General features: G+C 46.5%; 1 protein-coding gene across 1 annotated transcript in view; it reads left to right on the forward strand.

Moving 5' to 3' along the window:
- GALNT17 (polypeptide N-acetylgalactosaminyltransferase 17) overlaps positions 1 to 13,515 on the forward strand; it is a 431,957-nt gene that overhangs the window by 389,943 nt on the left and 28,499 nt on the right. The gene's annotated exons all lie outside the window — the stretch shown is intronic.

The raw sequence follows: 13,515 nt of genomic DNA on the forward strand, positions 1-13,515 counted from the left end.
GCTCAGCCCACTCCAGCTGGCGAAGTGGAACTCCTTGTTACCTCTGCCACGGAGATGAATAATTGTGAGCAGCCTGGGAAACACTGAAACCCACCTAAACCACAGCACACAACTGAAAGCGGCAAAAGCAAGAAATGCTCTGAGCTATTAAATGCTTTGTGACCGTGCACAAAATCCTGTTATCCTGGGATCTAGTGCAGAGCTAAGCACAGCAAACTTTCTGGTGCCCATAAAGCGTTGCTCCTAGCCGCTACATGGAGCTCTCTGTTATTGCTTTATCCAGTTGAAACTTCAGGTAATCTCATAAGAGGAGGATGTGCTCCGACAAGGCAAAGGAAAGGGTGGTTGATTACGGGAAGAATCTATTCTTTTCATTAATAGATCTCTGGCGCTGTTTGCTCGGAATAAGGGATAATCATTTCTCGCAATCTGGGAACCGTGTTATTTAGAAAATTAGGATAAGTACAAAACAAAGCAAGAGTGGAGAAAAAAATAACTTTCATCTTAGAATGCCGGAATGCTGACAAAAAGATAAATCATGCAACGTTTTCCCTTGCGAGATTTGCATGAATGTTATTTCTTGTGGTTGCTATTCCACTAGCGGTCGTTAATTTCTAAATCAATCATTTAATGTAGTTCCTTTTGCCTGGAAGAAAAGATCAAAATATTCATGCAGCCTTCTCATTGCCAATGGAAATCACATACCTCTTTGTCTTGATTTAACCTCTTGTAAAACCTATTTGGGGAGAGATGAAAAAAATCTCTTGAAATCCATATTCTATATTTTTTAGATGATAGCTGATAATAACTCCAAAACAAGGGAGTTTAGCCTGGAGTCCATGCATCTCCAAGGAATCTGATAAAATCGACGGCTCTGTAAACTTGGTCCGAAATGTAAAATGCATGTTTTATGTTCACTCATCTCTAACCGACATTAGCAATTATTTCAATCATGAATGGAGGCCATAGATCTCTGTACCATTAGCAATTATTTCAATTATGAATGGAGGCCATAGGTGTCTGTACCATTAGCCATACTGTGCTTTTGACTCCAACAGGAATCACAGACAACCATATATCACATCCTACTTCTTACAGACATCGTGAAATACTTAGGTCTCCTCCTGTCTGTAAGAGGAGTTTAAATTTATAGCAGTTGTTAAATCCACACTTGATCTTATTTAATGTCTTAAAGAAGTATATGTATCACTATATCATGATTTTTAATACTTGATCTGGACTTCCCTGGTGGTCCAGTGGTTAGGACTCCGTGCTTCCCCTGCCAGGGGTCTGGGTTTGATGCCTGGTCAGGGAGCTGAGATCCCACAAGCCGTGCAGCAAAAAAAAAAAAACCAACCAACCAAACAAACAAAACTTGATGACTATATTTCAATATAATTGGTTTCCAAAGTAATTCTATGCATTTTGTTTTATTTGATGCATTTTTAAAAATTGGGGTGTAGTTGCTTTACAGTGTTGTCTTAGTTTCTACTGTACAGCGAAGTGGAGTTCCCTGTGCTATACAGCAAGTTCTCATTCGTTATCTATTTTATACATATTAGTGTATATAAGTTAATCCTAATCTCCCAATTCATCCCACCCCCCTTGGTATCCATACGTTTGTTCTCTGCATCTGTGTCTCTATTTCTGCCTTGCAAACCGGTTCGTCTGTACCATTTTTCTAGATTCCACATATATGCGTTAACATACGATATTTGTTTTTGTCTTTCTGACTTACTTCATTCTGTATGACAGTCTCTAGGTCCATCCGTGTCTCCACAAATGACCCAATTTCGTTCCTCTTTATGGCTGAGTAATATGCCATTGTATATACATGCCACATCTTTACCCATTCGCCTGGCGACGGACATTTAGGTTGCTTCCATGATATTTGATGCATTTTTATTCTGAGAAGGGATCCATAGGCTTCTCCAGACTGCACAGGTGTCCATGGCACAGGTCTTTCAGGATCTTTCCCTAGTTCCAAACAAGTAGATACCCTAAGCTTGTAAAATGTGGGTGCTCAGGCCTATCCCAAGATCCACTAAATCAGCACCTCAGGGACTGGGACCTAGGTGTGTGTGTTTTTCACGAGCTCCCCAGGTGACGGGGCTGCGGTCAGCTCAAGTCAGAGGTCTGTTATTTGGAAACCTCTGACTTAGATCATCTGTATCCCAATAACCCAGCCCTCGGAATTTGGAGGTGGCTCTGCTGAGAGGCTGGAGCATAGAGAGGCAAGGTCTTCTCACACTTCTGGAAGTGTGTAAGGTGGGAAAGAGTACGGAGCTTAAACAGACCCCAGTTTACTTTTGGGCCTTATTAAGCGTGTGTCTGGGGCATGCTCCTTAACGCCCCGAGCCTCAGTTTCCTCCTCTGTAACTTGGGGAGGGACCTGCCTCACAGGTTTGTTGTGAAAATGAAATAAAATCATGAATATCAAGTACTTTGCAGAGTGGCTGAGTAGGTCTTAGGTACCATTGTTGTTAAAGATAGTGATGTTGGCCTTCTCTGGTGGCACAGTGGTTGAGAGTCCACCTGCCGATGCAGGGGATACGGGTTCGTGCCCAGGTCCGGGAAGATCCCACATGCCACGGAGGGGCTGGGCCCGTGAGCCATGGACACTGGGCCTGTGCGTCCAGAGCCTGTGCTCCGCAACAGGAGAGGCCACAGCAGTGAGAGGCCCGCGTACCGCAAAAAAAAAAAAAAAAAAAAAAAAAAGATAGTGATGTTCTTGCTTGTGAGCTAGGAGCTATTCTGTGGCTGGCATGGGAAGCAATGGTTATAGAAAGGCAGTAAGACCTGGCTTCCAAAGCTCGATAGGGTGTTTGTCCTAGAGGTTCCAGTACAGCTGTGTTCAGCTGTGTTAGAGGATCTGCTCCCAGTGTTTCCAACACCAACTATCCCAGATGGGCTGACATGTCACCAGGAGTACGGGGCTGTCTGCTGATGCCTCTTCCATGATCCTGAGAGGGCAGCATCCCTCCTGACTACCCCACTCCTTCATGTGGAATGTAACACCTCATTTTGTGGAAGAAGCTCCTTCCTGTCTGCGGGCCAGAAACTACTTTCCCTCCATATGGGAAGCGCTTTAATCAGATCTCCTCTGTTTCTGGGAGGGGACTTGAAATGTTTTCCCAAAGCGGGCCTCTAAGCTAATAACAAAAGGTGCTACAATTTCATAGGCAACTAACTACTTCAAGATGAATCTTTAGAAGGAAAGTTTTCCTTTACAGAACCTCTTCTGCATTCTCTACACCCTTCTATCGGCCCTGTTCTCTCCGGGTTCCTCCAGGGCAGTGCCCTGTGATGAAATCCAGGGAAAATGTAGGAAGGATATTGTATTAGTTTGCTAGGGCTGCCATACCAAAGCATCACAAGCCTGGGTGGCTTAAACAACAAAAATTCATTTTCTCACACTTCTGGAGCCTAGAAGTTCGAGATCAAGGTGTCGGCAGAGTTGATTTCTTCTGACGCCTCTCTCCTTGGCTTGTAGATGGCCAGATTCTGTCTGTGGCATCATATGCTCTTCTCTCTGTGTGTGCATGTCTGTGTCCTAATCTCCTCTTCTTATAGAGACGCCAGTCCTATTGGATTAGGGCCCCACCCTAATGACCTCAGTTACCTTAAATTCTCTCATTAAAGGCTCTATCTCTAAATACAGTCACATTCTGAGGTCCTGGGAGCTAGGGCTTCAACATATAAATTTGCCGGGGGGTCGGAGGGTGGAGGTGGGGGAATGCAATTCAGCCTATAACAGTCATGATTTCTTCCTGTCCCCTGAGCATTCCTCCTAGGACCCAGGGGTGGCAAGAAAAGGCAGGAGCAAACAGCATCTGTTAAGGATGTCAGACACGACGAACTTCAATCACAGGCTGGATTGTGTTTCAAATTCTCCAGGACAAAGGCCTTGAGGCAGCCTTTGAAGTAACCCCAAGCTGCTGGTTCTTTAAGGTTTCAAAATCAATGCCATTCAATAGCATTCTAAGAACTATGGAAACCCAACCCCACAGACCCCAGGATTTTCACAAAAGGGAAAAAAGGGTACATTCAAGATAATACAGTGTCATTCCTGTGTTTTCTCTGAGCCAGAGAGCGGGCAGACTTATTTTGGTCAGGCTGGCTTTTTTTGGACCGCGCTTTCTGTGAATGGGTAGTGAGCTCAGGCGTTCGGCCTCACAGCCTCTGTAGGAGCCAGGCCCCTGGCTACTTACAGCAGCAGAAGTCAGCAGGTAGGAGATGACATCTTAGAATTGTTCAGAGAGACCCCAGGCCTGGAAGATCTGCCGGACACAGCGTTGAGAGCAAGAGCAAAGCAGTGCCAGGGAGACTGTTTAAAAATCTAAAAGACTATTTCCCTTTATCATCTCTGCTGCTGGCTACCATTCCAGCCATTCCCCAAACATGAAACTGGCCCCATGCAGGGCAGAGGACAGAACAGGATGAGGGCACATCACTGCCATCGTCAGTATTCAGATGCAATAGTCAGCCTCCACAGACGTGGAGGAATGGATTGTTTTCTGGGAGAGAAATGGAAATAAAATTATTGGGTTGGAAGGAAGCTCTGGGAGGCCACCTGCTTCAGGTCATCGAATCCATTCAAAGCCTGGGATTCCTGTAGATGTTTAAAAACTCTACACACTGGGCTTCCCTGGTGGCGCAGTGGTTGAGAGTCCGCCTGCCAATGCAGGGGACACGGGTTCGTGCCCCGGTCCGGGAAGATCCCACATGCCGTGGAGCGGCTGGGCCCATGAGCCATGGCCGCTGAGCCTGCACGTCCGGAGCCTGTGCTCCGCAACGGGAGAGGCCACAACAGTGAGAGGTCCGCGTACCGCAAAAGAAAAAAAAAAAATTCTACACACTTTCAAGTCAAAACAGGAGATGCGGCATCTCTGGGGCTGGTTATTCTGGCCACTGGAACAAGCAAACCTCCAAACCTCAAGGGCTTCGCTGAGATTTTAGTAAAAACCAATTGTGGATGTTCACAGTTGGCAGGTAGCCTTCCTTGTGGTCATTTGGGGACCTCGGCTCCTTCCACATGTGGCTCCTCCACCTTTAATAGGTGACTTCCAAGGTCCCTGTGCAGTGGGAGAGAGGATGGAGAAAGCATACTGGCTTTTCAACCACGTCAGCCCTGGGGGACACGCCTCCCCTAGGCTCCCATATACGGTGAGAATGAGTCTTAAGGCCACACCTCCCGTGGGGAAGCCAGACTGTGGGTGCCCAGGAGGCTGTGGTGCCCAGGCTGCAGCCTTTGCCATAGAGTCTTCAGGAACCGGAGCTGACACTGGCAGAGGTTGGCCCCATCTTTCCCATGCGCGGTGCCGTGTTTAGGTTTGGTTCGTCAGGGACGGTTATGGGCCCAAGGAGAGCGTCACATGATCCTCTGGTCCACCTGGGCACCAAAATATAAGTTGGAATTCAATAAAAGAGACTGAGATCTGTCACCTTCTCAGCATATGCATGTCGTGAGGATCCTTTCTTGATCAAAGCCCTAAGGTGTACACCAAAAAACTTGAAGAGGTGGCGAAATCTACCAACATCGTAACTCATCAGGCCCCAAGCCACCAGCCGCAGGCCCAGATTGACTTAGGAGGGTCATCTGATAGTTCTGAGTTTCCTTTTGTGCCCAGACGCAAGTGAGGCGGGATCTGTGTTTGTCTTTCCCTTGCTTTAAACCACCCAGCGTCTCCAAGAGCACTGAATGGCATGATGGCCTGGAATTTCTGGGCTCCAGACTCGCCTATGGTGGCAGCATCCTGGCCCCTAAGGTCACCCCTGCCCAGTCCTTGCTGACCATCAGTAACGACTGGGTCATCCACTTTGCCCCCGAGTCCCTGGACCCTGATGCTCCATCCTGTCCCTTTCCGGAATCACAGCTTATTATCAGTCCAGGTACTAGTCCAACATTTAAAACATTAGTTGACGTTCTCAGCAGTTGATGCAAAAAGAAAAGGCTTGTATGGAATTATTGGAAGGGTTCTGAGGAGCCCCCGGCTTTGAAAGGTCTTCTTGTCTTAATGTCTTTCGAGGGGGCCGGGAGGTGGACTCGCTTTCCGTTTACATTTACCTTCCAGTTATTCTTACCGCTCTCTTTTCTTTGCGGATCCTGGGAACCTGAGCGTGTGTTCATCCATCAGGGTGGCCTCCTGTGCGAACCAGCTCACAGGGGAAGGAAACTGGTTACACCCCTCATCTCAGCTGCAGGAGGAGGGAGTGGAAAGGGAATGGAAACCTTCCTGCACCTGGACGATGCCTCCTCGTGACCCCATCACCACCAAGGCCAGCGTGTTTGGTGATGTCCTTCCTGTGGGCACCAGCCAGAGGCCCTGCTGCTGTCGCTGCTCAGGACACAGCTCATTTGCAGCCACTCTCGTGGTCAGCAAGTAGTCGCTAACTTGGGTTTTCCCAGCATTTACTATGAGCCACCATCGTGATGACAAGTTTTACGTACATCACTTCGTCTCTTCCTCAGCACATCCGTCAAATCGGGTGCTGTTATCACCTGCCCTTCAAGGTTGAGGAAACCAAAGCCCAGAGATGAGCATATTGCAGCTGCCATGTGGCCGAGCTGGATGTGAGCCTAGCGCTTCAAAGCCAGCCCTGCCCTTTCGTGATATCGCAGTCCACAGCAGTCACAATAGTAGCTTGTGGGAAGCCTGGAGCCAGCGGGCCCCGCAGTTCCCGTAGTGACTCTCAGGGTCGTCGATATCCACTTCCTCCTGTCTGCAGAATGGGGCCCCGTCCTCCCCTTACCAGCTCTCCCCACCGCCCTTGATCCTGGTCTGGGGCACCCGGACTGACGGCTTGTTGTGTGGTTCTTCTCAAACTCTGTCTGGACTTGGACATGTCCACTGTTGCAGACTTTGGCGGTTCACCCTTGGGATCCAAGCTTTGGAACTTGAGTGAGGGGTTCTCACGTTTCTATCCCCAGTGACAAGGGAGAGTGGGGCTCCCTCTGGCCCCCACTGGGGAAGAAAGAAGAGTTAGCTAAGCAGCCGGGTTCTCCCCAAGGCATGTCTCAGGCAGACTGTGTCCTAAGGAGTGGGACGGGAGGTCCTTATTAGACGATGGCCAGTGGGTAGATGAGCTGTTTCATGTGGTGGAGCTACGGAGGGCTCATCCGTCCTGGCCTCTCATTAGTCCTAGTCCAAAACTGCAGGCAACCCTGAAGTCACAGTCCCCTTCTGCAAATTTCTGGGAGAGGTAATTGTCAAGGTCTTTTAGTTAACCCTGACCAAGTCAGTTTCAGTGAGGGAACTAGGGCGCTAGAGAAAGCGATCACAACCTTCGAGAGCCTTTTGAAGCGTGGCGGTGGGATGCTCTTTGAAGCATGCGTCCATTCCAGTCTCCTTCCAGATCACTGTACACAATCTCAGAGCTCTGGCCCTTTGGGGTTAAAGACAGAATTGAATCTAAATTAAAGAAGATGTGGTATATATCTACAATAGAATACTACTTGGCCATAAAAAAAAAGAATAACAGTGAGAGGCCCGTGTGCCGCAAAAAAAAAAAAAAACAGAAACAGACTCACAGACCTAGAAAACAAACTTATGTTTAGCAAATGGGAAAGGGGGTGGGGGAGGGATCAATTAGGAGTATGGGATTAGCAGATACAAACTACTCTATATAAAACAGATAAAGAAAGACATACTCTATAGCACAGGGAATTATATATAATATCCTGTAAAAAACCATAATGGAAATAATAAAAGAATATATACATACATATACACATATATATACATTTTGCTGTACACCAGAAACTAACACAACATTGTAAATCAGCTATACTTCAACAAAAACTAAAAATTAAAAAAAAGAAGAACTGAATTGAATTCACTTTCCTCTGTGGTTGAGCATCGTTCATCCACAATGGCACCCTACCAGCTCCTCTTTAATCCTAGGCAAAATGCAGACTGAATGATAATAGAGCATGGTTGCATATGTGGGGAAATGAATGCAGTGTTATCACCCCCCCCCCATTCTGGCTGCTTCCACCCCAAGGTTCTAGAGCGGTCCTCAACACTTTCCTGGGGAAATTCCAGTTTTAAACTCTGAGGAAAGAACAAAGGCTATGAGTAGGATTCATGTCTCAGTTATCTTTACATCCCTGGCAACATTTAGCTCTGAGCTCTGGTCTTAGTGAACACGTATGCAGCATTGAATTGAATGACTAAGCGAAGTCAAAGGCATCGGGCTGGGTGTTGGGGATGCAAAGATGGGTAAAATGCTTGATATCTCCTTAGTCGGAGCTGCTTTTTCAAGAAGGGATAGTCCAAAGGAAGGAGTCTGTAAACAGGGCAGAGACGGCAGGACAGAGACAGCAGCCAGTGAAAGCCAACGTGGGGCCATCTAAGGATAGGGAAAGAGAGGTGGGCAAGGGAGGGGGAAAGACGGGGCCGAGCTGACCCAAAAGCGCCTGATTAAGGCTGCTTTGAGCTATTCTTCTAACATAGAAGCCCAGCCCTCTCTGACCATATCATACCAGCAGGCTGGATAGTAAGGCTGGCGAAACTTTTAAATCAGTGAGCATAAACCTGATTTATTTGTTCCCACCCCCCGCCCCTTATTTTACGTACATAAGCAGCAGCAACTAACATAAAAAGAAGGGAAAACAGCCCTCCCAACACCCTTTTCATGCTCCATCAATCAAGCTGCTCTCAGTATGCGTTTCTTTTCTCCCCTGAATCACGTGGCCTTTGCCAAGCTTCGTTTTAATTCCTCATCTTGCATTAAGAGAAATGACTTGTGGGGAGGCGGGATCCCGCGGGAAGCAGAGAATGGAGGAGGGCTGGCTGCGCCTCAAAGAAATCTATGTGGTCAACGTTTGTGTACATCTTTATGAAGAGGTCCTTGCGGCACCAGTGAACATATAGCAGTTTTAAGAAATGGGGGGGTTGAGGAAGATGGCAGAAGAGTGAGATGCGGAGATCACCTTCCTCCTCACAGATCCATCAGAAATACATCTACACGTAGAACAACTCCTACAGAACACCTACTGAACGCTGGCAGAAGACCTCAGACCTCCCAAAAGCCGTGTGGATGAAAGGCTCTTGGTGCTCCAGCCAGGAGTCAGGGCTGTGCCTCTGAGGTGGGAGAGCCGAGTTCAGGACACTGGTCCACAAGAGACCTCCCAGCTCCACATAATATGAAACGGCGAAAATCTCACAGAGATTTCCATCTCAACACCAAGACCCAGCTCCACTCAACGACCAGCAAGCTACAGTGCTGGACACCCTATGCCAAACAACTAGCAAGACAGGAACACAAACCCACCCATTAGCAGAGAGGCTGTCTAAAATCATAATAAGGCCTCAGACACCCCAAAGCACACCACCAGACATGGTCCTGCCCATCAGAAAGACAAGAGCCAGCCTCATCCACCAGAACACAGGCACTAGCCCCCTCCACCAGGAAGCCTACACAATCCACTGAACCAACCTTAGCCACTGGGGACAGACACCAAAAACAACGGGAACTACGAACCTGCAGCCTGCGAAAAGGAGACCCCAAACACAGTAAGATAAGCAAAATGAGAAGACAGAAAAACACACAGCAGATGAAGGAGCAAGGTAAAATCCCACCAGACCTAACAAATGAAGAGGAAATAGGCAGTCTACCTGAAAAAGAATTCAGAATAATGATAGCAAAGATGATCCAAAATCTTGGAAATAGAATGGAGAAAATGCAAGAGAAATGACTTGCATCGACTGGCAGTAGAATCCAGGTATTTAGGGGTTCCCGCCGCTGTGGTATTTAAATTGGGGTATGTTTTGAGGTCCATACTGGTAAATCCTATTATTGAGAAACTAATAAATAAAGGAGAGGTTTGAAATTGAATTTTTGGAAAAGGACTCGAGGAGGAAAGCCATCCTGTGCCCATCCAGTGTAGTGGAGAAACTGCGCACGTAGACTGGGAAACGCCAGCGCACTGTCCCCAGGATGGCAGAGGGGAGCGCTGAGGGGCTGGCGTGAGTCCTCGCCTCTGGGAAGCGGGTTACCAGGGAGTCCTGAAACGGATTGGGAGGACGGAAGTAACAAATAAAATACTCTCTTAGCCAGCAATCTGTGTTGTCTTGAAAAGATTTTGCCAGCCGACAAAAGGCTAAAATTTGCCTGCCCTTAGATTACCGAATGGGGTTATTTATATAATTTCTGCACTAAGCACTCCTTCAGTGTTGCTTTTAACATTGTAAATGGGTTTAAATGGTTTCCAAAGTGACTTCACATCTGATACCAGGAAGAATTCCTGTCTCTGGGGAGGCAGCATTGAGAGACCAGCTCCAGAGCATTAGGGCTTCCCTCCCTAAGAGAGAGGATGGGAGGGGTCCCCAGGACAGGGCTTCCAGGTTCTCTGGGGTCAGATACTAGCTCAGGCCTTGAAAGGAGCACATGCAAGTAAGGACCCTAGAGGTGAAGGTCGGGGGCTCCCTTTCTGTGCAGGGATGGGTTATAGGGGCTGCAGGGGCCTGTGTGGCCCTAGAACACTTTGTGATCCAGAATACCAGGATGTGGTCACAGGAACCACACTGGTTTATTTACCTCTGTGTCCTTTGACTCCCCTCCCCCACTTTTTTTAGGGGTAAACTTTTTTCTCTCCTATATTTCAAATCTACATGACAAAATCTAGAGAAACATATGTTTTCTTCTCTCCTGAGAGATGTCAGTGAAATCTCCTGTTACTTCAGGTATCTGTCCCTTTGAGTTGGGAAGAAAGCTTGCTAAAAACAGACTGGAGGCCTTCACAGAGAAGCCTGCCACTTTCTGGCTGGCTGACCTGTCAACTGTCTGCAGTTCGCCCATTGGAGTCCTGAGATTCTTCATTCTCACGTGGAGAAAAGCCAAACATAACTTGTGAAAAGCAGCATCGTGAAAGACATCAGAGTAGGACACTACATCGTTTCCAGGTAGCCTGGCGGGTGCAGGGCTGCCTTGATAGGTTTGGCTGAGACACCGGGATGGAGAGCCTGGGGCACCTGCGGGGAGAGGGAGAAAGTGACTTGTTTAATGTCATACAGCTGGTCTTTGGAGGACGTTGAACAAGAATATTGGCCTCTGCTGCGGTTCATTCCTCTGCACCTCACAGCCCTCTCCACGCCAGCTCTATACAGAGCCCGGGGGACAGACTGCCCTTAAGGGATGATTTGAAAGGTCTTGCACACTGACATCCAAAAAGATGCTGAAGACTGAGGCAAGAGAAAGAGAAATGACACTGGAAGGCAACTTCATTTTCACCCTAAGGCCTCAGCTCACGATAAAAAGACAAACAACCCATTTAAAAATTGGGTAGGGGATTTGAATAGACATTCCTCCAAAGACAGACAAATGACCAATAAGCACACGAAAAGATACTCAACATCATTAGCCATCAGGGAAATGCAGATCAAAACCATAATGCGATACTACTTCATACCCACTAGGATGGATATCATCAAAAAGATGGACAATAACAAGGGTTAGCGGGGATGGAAGAATTCAGAACCCTCATTACACTGCTGGTGGGAATGTAAAATGGTACAGCCACTTTGGAGAAGTCTAGCGATTCATCAAAAGGTTAAACATAGAGTTACCCTATGACCCAGCAATTCCACTCCTAGGGTATGTACCCAAAGGAAATGATAACGTATATCCATATAAAAACTTGCATATGAATGTTCATAGCAGGGTTATTTGTAATAGCCAAAATGGAAACAACCCAAGTGTCCATCAACTGATAAATGTATAAACAAAATGTAGGACATCCATACACTGGAATCGTATTCTACTGTAAAAAGGAATGCGGTAATGATATTTGTTACAACATGGGTAAAACTTGAAAACACGATGCTAAGTGAAAGAAGTCAACCATCTGAGATCCTCACCAAGCTCTGCTTTGCTTTTTCCAGTCCTCCGGAGCCTCCCCAAACTGGAATCCATCCCTCGAATCTTCTTTTTCCCATCTCTCTGTGTATTTATTTATTTATCTATTTTTGTCACAGCTTTGTTGAGATAGTCACATACTACTATAGCTTGCCCATTTAACGTGTACAACTCAATGGTTTTTAGTATATTCAAGAGTTGTACAGTATTCACCACTATCGATATGAGAACATTTTCATCACCCTAAAAGGAAACCCATACCCGCTAGCAGTCACTCTATTCCTCTGACCCCACCCTCAGCCTGAGGCAACCATCAACTTACTTTCTGTCTCTATGGATTTTCTTTTACTGGACATTTCACATAAATGGAATCAAATAACATACAGTCCTTTGTGACCGACCTCTTTCACTTACGTAAGTTGTCAGGGTTCATTCAGGCTGTAGCGTGTGTCTGTATTTTGTTTTTATTGCTAAATAATATCGTATGGATATACCATATTTTATCAGTTGATGAACCTTTGCCTAATCCTAGATCATGAACTTTACTCTTCCGTTTTCTTCTAAGTGTTCTATAGTTTTGGCTCTTACATTTAGGTTTTTGATCTGTTTGGGGTTAATTTTTGTATATGTTGTGAGGTAGTGGTCCAAATTCATTGTTTTGCATGTTGTCCCAGAAGTGGAAGTCCTCCAAATTTGTTCTCTTCAAGGTTATTTTGGGTCCCTTGTATTTCCATATGAAATTTAGGATCAGTTTGTTAATTTCTGCAAAGAAGACTTTGGGGTTTTGCTAAGAATTGTGTTGAATATTTAAATCAATTTGGGAAGTATTGCTAACGTAACAGTATTAAATCTTCTAATCTGTGAACATGAGATGTCTTTCTGTTCATTCTCAGAATCCTGAAACTGTCTAGGGCCGCGTACCCATGGAACTCTGTGGGTTTGTATGTTGCCCACTCCTGGAAATTCAGCCACCTTCGTTTACCCTGTAAGGTCTCTTGCCTCTATTCCCCCATAGGCCTTTTGCCATATTTTGCTTCCCTGACTTGGCTTCCTTCCACTGCCAACAGCCGAGTCTGCCCCAGTTCATGGGGGCATCTAGTTGTCAGGTCACAAATCAAACTAGTCTGGATCACCTGCTGTCTACCAATCTCTTAGCTCACATTCTCCTCCTTGAAGAAACAGGCAAGGTGAAGATTCTTGGTTATGAGGAGAAGTTTCCATCTGTATTATTTCCTCGTGGTGCAGCCAGAGTTGGGAAATAGAAACAGAAGATCACCACACACACACACACACACACACACACAAATTTGCCACTAAATTCAATCAATAAAGGCCCGGGGTAAGTGTGCAAACACTCGAGAGGGTCCCAGTATCCTCGAGGAGGGAGTTTGGGAAACTGAAGGTAGAAAGGCTTGAAGTGACCTAGGTTGGGATGAGCATACATGGTCTGTGCTGACCTGAGTTAGCTCACGGCACACTCTCATTTACAGAGAATATACAGGACTGTCTCAAGGGTCCCTGAAACCTCTCTGTGTCTTCTTCCTCTTCTCCTCACCAGTACCAGGAATTCATTTTCACAAATCAGTCCTTCCTGACAGTCGGAAATGCTTTGATTGTCCTGCTTGGGACTGAGAGAAGCTGGGTGGTCCTGTTTTC

Source organism: Neophocaena asiaeorientalis, unplaced genomic scaffold, assembly GCF_003031525.2.
Source record: "Neophocaena asiaeorientalis asiaeorientalis breed wild unplaced genomic scaffold, Neophocaena_asiaeorientalis_V1.1 scaffold490, whole genome shotgun sequence".
In the NCBI taxonomy this organism is placed as follows: domain Eukaryota; kingdom Metazoa; phylum Chordata; class Mammalia; order Artiodactyla; family Phocoenidae; genus Neophocaena; species Neophocaena asiaeorientalis.